We start from the raw sequence: 9280 nt of genomic DNA, 5'->3' as shown, positions 1-9280 counted from the left end.
TGGAAAAGATAAAGATGTATATGTTTCTTTTTTTTTTTTTTTAAGATTTTATTTACTTACTTGACAGAGTTAGCGAGAGCAGGACCACAAGCGGGGGAGTGGGAGAGGGAGAAGCAGGCTTCCTGCCAAGCAGGGAGCCCGATGTGGGGCTTGATCCCAGGACCCTGGGATGGTGACCTGAGCCGAAGGCAGACGCTTAACGACTGAGCCACCCGGGCGCCCAGATGTATATGTTTGTAGTGCAGTGGTTCTCAACGGGGGGTGATTTCACATTTGGCAAAGTCTAGAGACATCTTGGTTGTCACAACTTGAAGCGGGGGTTAGGGGCATTGAGTGGATGGGGACCAGTGATGCCTCTCAACCTCCTACAGTGTACAGGATGCCCCACAACAAAGTTACCGGACCCCAAAGGCCAGTAGGGATGGGATTGAGACACTCTGCTCTACTGGTATGACAAGATTCCTTTTTTTAAGTTGCAACTATTTTGGTAGAGACTGATCTAGACCTTTTACCAGTAATGATGGTTAATTCTTTCAAAGAAATAGCTCTCCTCTAGGAAATAGGATGCTAATTGCATTTCTCTGCCAAATAGCATTTACTGTCTTTCCTGGAAAATTATATCGATGGCTAGGCAAGCATTTCATTATCTTTTTAACATTTTGTAGAGGAAAGTAGAATTCGGGGGATATTTCTTAAGTTATAGTTTATTTGGTCAGTGATGATTGGGGAGACAGAAACCTAACTAGCATTTTCTAAGAAGCTAAAAAGAAAGATTTTGGTTGGGGTGGTGGTGTACGTTCCATGACCTTCTAACAGGTGCAGTGTATATCTGGCAAGTAAAATGACACACTACTAAAGTTCTGCCTTATCGTGGTCACATATTTTGGCTTTCAAAAAGGTACTGTCACATTATCAGTCAGCTTACTGACAATCTCCAGGGAGTAATGTAGGAAATTAGAAACTCCGTGGAGCGGACTCAGGAGACCAGGGAGAGTGCATCTCCCAAACTGCTTTCAGAACGTCACGTAGGAAGCTTAAAATCACTCATGGTAGTATTTTCACCTTGGAAATTGCAATCACCAAAAATCAGTATTTTTCCCTTGGAGAATCATTTCTTAAACTTTTACCAGCACATCCTTGGGTGGGATTGGGGATACACACCCATGAGTTTTCCACCGGCGAATGCCTGAGCACCAGTACCCACCCCCGAAGTTACTCTTTCAAATTTATTTCTCCTCTCTTGTTTTGTATTTCTGTGTCCTCCTCCCATCCTTGAGCCAACCATGCTAATGCGTTTAATGTGTATCTTTTTGTTTGTATTCATTCTTCTAAAATGTGTTCTGCTGTTCTGTGCACCTATTTTAAATTTCGTAAATGGCATTACTATAGGTTTCATTTTGTATCTTACTTTTTTCACCCGATGGTTGTTCAGATCCATCCATGGATCCATGGCACCTCTAATCCGTTGCTTCTCCCTGCTGCATTATACCGAAGTGCGTCCACCCCATTTGGCCTGTGCATGCGCCCAGCTCCACCCAGCTCCCCTCACCGGCAAGTAACAGCGCTGCTTAATCACTGGGACAGTTGAGCAGGGCTGCACTGGAAAGCGCCTGTGGACATAGCCTCCGCCAGACCCAGCGTGAGCCAGCTTTCTCACTTTTGCCCTCTAATTCAGGTGTAAAGAGATACAGCTGCTTTTACCAGGCAGTCTTCGTAAATTCTCTTTTCCTGCACAGGAAAGGCCCCACGACCTGCTGCTTCTGCCTTTGGTAGCTGCTTGCTCCCTAATCTTTCCCTTGGAATTTCTCTGAAGGCTCTGAAATTGGAGGCAGCTTTCTGAGACTGCCGCTTTCCTGTTCCTCTCAAAGACCTGCTTGTGGGCTTAAGGGTTTCTTTGTTCATTATTGGTTAACGGACCAGGCAGATCAGAAGCAGGCCGGTCAAAGTATGATTTTGACAGGTCTTGAGGACATGGATCACTCACGATGCGATTCTTGATTCTTCTGTAAAGATGTCAACTGTACCCAATGGGCCTTCTATCCTGGGACCTTATTTTTTCAGAGAGAGAGTGTGTGGAGGGGTGGGGGGCGGACAGAGGGAGAGGGGGAGAGAAAGACCCTTAAGCAGACTACACGCCTAGCACGGAGCCTGGCGCGGGGCTCGATCTCACGACCCTGAGATCATGACCTGAGCCAAAATCAGAGTCGAACGCTTAACCGACTGAACCACCCAGGCGCCCCTCCTGGGATGGTATTCTTAAAGCTGAGGAGACCTTCCCCACGGCAGGTAAGTGAAGCCCCCAAAACTGCAGTCAGAGTAGAACAGCAAGCGTCTACAATGGGCAATTTCTGCTTAGACGTCTGGACTGGGTAATACCCATTTCTAGAGTCCCACTCAGAGGGGTTACTATTAGATACTTCCTTCCCCGTGCAATGCATAGAATTTTCTTTCGGATTGTAGGGGAGACCCTTACCTCTTGACTCTGAGACAGAGATACAAAAGGTGAGGCTGAAAGGATAGCAGCCAGCTCTGCTTTCAAGCAACTGAAGAGAAGGCGCCCGTCACCAGGGGTCTTACCCTAGGCGGAAGCACGGCCCCCCTCGTGCCTGCACTGCGCCCGAGCTGAGGTTTCTGCGCGTCCACACCAAGGAGGAGACTTAGGTTTAATACCTGGTGTCAGGAATAGCAGGGACCGAACACCAGGAAGACCGAGGCTATGGAGCTCGCAGCCAGCGTTCACGGCATCTTAGAAGCAGCGTTTTAGTCTGTGAGAAGCAGGAGCGTCGGGAAGCTATGGGCCTGCGGCTGCCTCAGGCCGAGCCCAGCCCTGTCCCATCTGCAGTGGCCTCAGCTGTCTGCGCGGAGTCGAGGAGCCCAGCTTCGCAGTCTGCTTATTTACCCCCTTGCGTTAGGCAAGAGCTGTTAGGTTTTGTGTTGTTCACCACCAGGGCCTGCTCTCCAAGGCCTCTTGACCAAGTAATGAGTTGGGTACTTGGTAGGGTCATGGAACGGTGCCCAGGGAGACAACAGGCATTACATATATTTTTGCAGGATGAATGAACTTTTAGAGGCAGAGATGATTCTTACTGTATTCCTTGTTCTGTTTCCTGCACTGAAAGGTTTCTCAAGTCAAACACTCACTCGGGCAGATCCAGAAGCTCAGACTGGACAGTCAGCAAAACCCCAAGGTAAACGGCAGGGGAGCACTAGGCAGAAAGACGGAGAAATTTACTGCACACAGCCACGTAAGTGGCGGCCCTGAAATCAAGAGCACGGACTTCGGAGTCAGCCCGGTCATTAGCAGCCCCCCGCTCTGCCAGCTGTATGGCCTTGACCAAGTGACTCAAAGTCTAGAAGCATCCCCATCTGTAAAATGGGAGATGGAAACAGGGTTTCTGTGAGGATTAAATGAAATAACGTATGTCAAGTCCCTAGCACATTCCTAAGCCATTACTGGGCTCAGAAAAAGGGAGGGCTTACAAAAACCTGAACTCCCTGTAATTAATTCAAGAACCCATTGTCACTTCTGACTACACAGCTGTCACACTGTAGGAGCTTCTGGAAGGGTGAGCTGTGGCATTACATGCTTTCAACCTCTGTCAAGGACACAGTTCGCCATCTGGACTACCAACTCCATTTAGAAGAACAAATGAATTCTTACCCCTTAAAATCAGTGACCAGGCTTCCCCCTGCAGAAATGCTCTGGCAAAAGGCACGTTTGGCCAGTGCTCCTAAGCACTTGCAAACCTGCCTCTTCCCACTGACCTAAAAAGCGAAGATTTAGTTTATTGCTGGTTAAGAAGCAGTCCATTTTATTTGAACACAACGGGAAACCATTTCTTTCAGCTGAGATCTATTTCTAATACTCGGAAAAGTGCTAAGCCTTCACAGAAAACACACAGCCTGTTTTGTGAAGTCACTGGTGCAGTGGTTCTCAGAGTGTGGCCATGGACCACATCACCTGGGAACTTACTAGAAATGCAAATTCTTAGGCCCCATCCAGACCTACGGAAGCCGACTCTGGGGCTAGGGCCCACTGGTCTGGCTAACATGCCCTCTGGTGGTTCTGACCCTAGCAGATGCTGATGGAGGCTTAACCAGATCCCCTTTCCTAGAGCATGATTCCCTCGCTGCTGAGCGCCAGCTAACCGCTCACAGCGGCCCTTCTGGAGCTCAGCCCTTGGCCATCTTGCCAGGAAAGCTGCCCCTTTCCCTGGGGAAGACCTCTGACAAGGACCAACCAGCCCCTCTGCCTCACCTGGGACTAATTCTGCCAAACAATCTATATTCTAGGGCTTTCCAGTATGGGGATGGAGCTGGACTGCAGTGGAGACCCGAGCCCTAGATCCTGGCCTTCCCTGGCCGCTGCTGTGTCCCTCCTGCCCCTTCTCCCGAGGACAAGCCCACAACCATTCTCTCGGAAATGTCTCAGGCTCTGCCCCTAGGGAATCCCATCCATGGCAGTTACTTTCACAAACTCTTCCCAGATTTGCTCACTATTCCCAGGACATGGCTATCCACAATCGCCAGTGATTTCACACACAGCAATTCTAAATACCAGCACACCCATATCTAAGATCAGACGAATCGGGGCTCAGAGGATGTGGGTGATAAAGGACACCAGTGACTTGCATTTGTTTTCGGATCTGTATCTTTGTGTGTTGTGGCTCAGAGGATGTTCACCACCCGGGATGGTGTGGTGTTGCAGAAATAAACAGGTTTAAACCCTGTCACTGCAATTTGCCAGTTGCACAAACTTGGGCGAGAAACATACTTCTCTCTGCTTCCTCACCACTAAACAAATAATAATAGTTCCCAAGACACTTGAGTTTTTATGAGAATTAAATGAGATAGTATATACACCACTCAGGGCCATACCATACCTTTCTTAATAGGCATAATTATGGAACTTACCTCACAGGTCGAGTTCTCAGCAGTGTGGCTGGCACATGGCGTGTACTCAGTGGATATGAGGTGCCGTTACAGCGAGTAGGCAATGAGTGTTCATTCCTGTCTCACTGTTGGCCATGGGGGGGGGGGTACCTTTATTTAGAAGTTCCTTCAGAGTCCATTGCACTTCACCATTCCCGTGATCATGATAATTTAGTGTGTAGTTCTTATCTCCGAGAACTGGATTTTATAAGTAAGCTCCCATATATTGAAATTCTGTGACTTTTCTTTTTGGGTAGAAAACAAACATACCTACAGCCAGAATTAAAGAATTTCGTCTTCCTTCAAGTCTTGCTTAAACTTGTTACTCCAGCCCCTGACCAGCCCTAACCTGCCGACAAGGCTTACACACAGAAGTGTCAGGATTCACACCGAAGCAAAGGGTCACGGGGGAAAGTGTTCGAGTCCCAGGCCACAAGTTCTTATCTTTGTGACCTTTGGCCAAAAACAATGTTCCTCCGACAACTTGAGATAATATTTTTACTATGAATATGAAAGAATTTATGCTTAGCCGAAGAGAAGAGGTAAGAAAAAACATGTATCCTTTTATCATCAGTTAATAATATGCTGGCTTGGAGGAACTAAATCCCATTTGATCCAAAATGAGAAAAAAAAAAAGAATGAAATGAAGCTCTGCTGGCTTGGTAGCAGGGCCGGGCTGGTGCCCGACCAGGAAAGGTATGAAAAGGCAAATGCACCTCCCGCCATGTGGCCAGGAAGTGGTTTGTGTAGAAGAGGGCTAGGATTTATTTGGTGACTTCTCGGTCATTCAGCTGTAGCCAAGTGAAATCCTGTGAGCTGTGCCCCGGACACCCCGGGCGTGGAAGCCCGAGAGGCTGAGACATGAGACACCCCCCACCCCACCCCGGTTCCTGTCCTCCCGTGGGAGGGGCTAAGGAGGCCACATGGAGACAAGGAGACCAACACGGGTTCTGAGAGACGTGGGCCCTAAGAAAACAAGAGGTTACAAAGACCATATTTTTTTGTATTTTTATAACATTTTATATAACTCATAAAACAGTGCTTGTATAAAAATTCACACAAAGTTTGCTAGAGAGCATACAATTTCCAAAAATGTCCTGGGTTTTTGTTACATTCAGTTTTCTAAGAATGCACTCAAATCAATGGTAAAATGCAGACATTATGCAGTATTTCATTATCTTTGGTAAAACTATTCTCGTTATTTTGTCTCCTCACAGTATTAACTCTGATATCCACTTTGTGCAGGGTCTGCTTTCACTAGGATGTCAGAAAAACATTAAGGCTGGATCTACACGAGGCAAGTATTTCCAAATGGCATTAACAGCCCGTTGGCCCCCACCTCCACTTCATACTCCTATCCACACAGCCAGGCAGGGTGAGAGATCTCAATGACCTCCAATCAGGGGTCTCAAGACCCCACTGCAATCGGACAAGAAGCAAACATTTGGGGGGGGGAAGGTAGAAACCGAGGCCATCTCTATAGGAACCCAAGCGGCCGCGCTGCGGTGTGGTCAGGCCAGCGACTCTTACCATTTAAACAGCGAATCCTTTCACCACTAAGTAGATCCCATTGGTTGGTTGATGATTGCTGCTGACGTGGTAACCCCTCCACCCAAATGTAAAAAGAAAGGAAGATTTGGGGCCAACACCGAAGGGGGAGGGGCACACTATGGCCCATGACACTAGACACAACTTTATTCCCTGTCAAACATTTGTTGTCATGTAGACACAGCCAAAGTGAACTGAAGCAGGATTAGAACACTTAGTACATTCATGACTACCTTCATACATTCTTTTAAAACTTACTAACAAGAGAAAACGAGGGGCACTACCACCTATTGTGACTTGCTATTTTCCTTAACATCAGAATGTGTCTGTGCTAATTCTTTAGTCCTCCAGAATCAATCAAGGAAAAAAGAACCCAAAAACAAACAAGTAAAAACCAAAGAATCTGGATGGGGAGGGGGAAGGGGTTTACCAACACATTTGATGGAAAATACTAAATTTTGAAAAAAGTATTTTGTACTTCTATTGCTTCATGTAAAAAACTGCCCTGGAGCCCACCTGTATGGCGGAGAGCTGAGGATGCCATACAGACAGATGCAGGACCTGCAGGGTTTTCCTGATGAGACGGTCCGGAGGGACAGTCACCAACTCCCAGAGTGTGTCCACCTCTCGTCACTAAAAGGGACTCTAAGATTAGGGGCCAGGCGGAGGTGGGGGGTGGGGGAGAGGCCCTGCACAGGAAAGGTATTAAGGAAACCACCAAAATGCAGTTTCCAAGAACTGAACATGCTCTAGGTCGTGAAGAAACACATTTCATCCCTAGAACTTGTTGATTTCTCTAACGTGGGGGAGACGGGACTTTTTATTATTGATAAATGATTGTGCTTCTGAAGTTGTAGGGTCGTAGTCCACCCTCTAGAAAGCAGGGCAACTTTCACATGGCTTGGAATCCTCTTGGACACATGCTAGAGACCAGAACAAGTTCCACGGCGCTCTCCGACCAGAGGGCTGGCGGGCGCGAGTGCCGCGGCTATCTTTGGGTAGGGCGTGCGCACGCGCATGTGTGCTGGAGAGACTAAGGCATAGGGAAAGGCCCACGTGAGGGGGAGAAAGTGAGTTTCCGGCCTCGCTAGTCCCTTCTTTCCTAGGCACAAAGAGGTTGAGCTCATTATTCATGTAGGTCCCCTTCATCCCACTGAAGTTTTTCAGTAAGAAATGTGTGTGCACATGTGGGTGGCTGTGGGTGTATGTGAGAGAGTCATTAAGTCCCTGTGCAATTCTAAATTTCAATAATTTAGGTCTGCAGCTTCAACAGAAATCATCTGTAAATGACATGTAAAAGCAAATTTACTAAAGTTAGATTGGCAACTTTACATTGCTCAAAATCCTGTCATTAAAAAGAAAAAAAATAAAAAGCCCTCTGGGTGCAGGCAAAATTATGTCATACAGCCACCGGAACTGCAGTCTTTATCAGTTGTATAAAGAAAATTCACAGATTGTTTCTATTATTTCTGTATTTTAAGGTAGCAAACATTAGGCCACTAGGTTATTAACTCTGCAACATTCCACAAGGGTTTTAGGACCACCCTGTGTGATTCAGTTCATTTTCCAAGTTTCTGGTATGATGTACTCCGTTTGGGTTATACCATTTCCTTTCCCTCTGAGGGCTTTGGACCCCAAAGTCAGGTAGGTAAAAGTATTGTTTTGCAGGACTTTACCTGCTGGGGCATTTCCTGACTGGATGTCCTGGAGAAGTATGCCACTGGCCTGGAGCAGTGTGACCTTCCCAACCAGTGACGGAAGAAGAGATGTCTTACTCCTAGGCCAAGGGACTGGCCAAGGGTAGGGCAGCAGAGCTTCAAGGGGGTCTGAGGGGACAGCTGAGTGGACTCTGGGAAGGGACGGGGGAGCCCCAATGAATGACCTGTGACCTTCCAATGCCAGGTATCCCCAAGAGGGCCTGAGGCCTGGGCTTGCCCTGAGGAACAAGGATGTGCTACCGACGGGAGGGGCTCACACTGAGGTGTGGTGAAGCCATCAGACAGCTCCCAGAACCGGGCTTTTTGCACAAATACACACATGGAAAGTAAACAGCTTTGGTGAGCTCAAAGGGGCCCATCCTTAAATCAAACAAGAAGCCAAATATTCACACACACTATTTTCCAAGGAAATGTGTCTGCCCCTCCAAACAGCATCCTTGCGTAGAGAGGGACGGGGGCAGTGGAAGGACACAGCTCAAAATGACATTGTGTACGTGTTTCCACGTCTATCTACATTCATATCATCATCATCATCATCATCATCATCATCATCATCATCATCCAGTGTTCTCGTCTACAGAGAGTGAGCACAGCATTCTACCGACATTGGCAACTACGAATAGGCCAGGTCGCGGGTAGGCCCCTTCCTCAGCACCACGGCGGGAGGATGCAACCATGCTGGGAGAGGAGGTCCCACTACTCCATCCCCTCTGCTGCCATCCAAGGGGCATCTTGACTCTTCCAAAGTCAGATGTAAAAGACAAGGTCAGTAAAACTGGTCTCTATGTCACCTGAAGCTATTATTAGCCATCATGCAGGAACATGGCATTTCTAAAAATTTCATAAATCTGAAACCATCTTAAAAAAGAAAAAAATCCCAGCAACTGAAGTCATCTTACAGTACTTCACCTCAAATATTTAAAAGATAGTTTTTCTAAGTGAAATGGCCCCCAAAGAGCCCAATGATTTTTTTTTTAAAAAAAGGTTTCTTTTTAATTAAAAACAAATGGATAAAAATGGAAGATGTAAAATGTGGGAAGAGGAACAAGAGAATATTTGAGGTGAAGTACTGTAAGATGACT

Source organism: Neomonachus schauinslandi, chromosome 8 (genome assembly GCF_002201575.2).
Source record: "Neomonachus schauinslandi chromosome 8, ASM220157v2, whole genome shotgun sequence".
Taxonomy (NCBI): domain Eukaryota; kingdom Metazoa; phylum Chordata; class Mammalia; order Carnivora; family Phocidae; genus Neomonachus; species Neomonachus schauinslandi.
The sequence above is the reverse complement of the archived record's forward strand: the minus strand, read 5'-3'. Positions refer to the sequence as shown.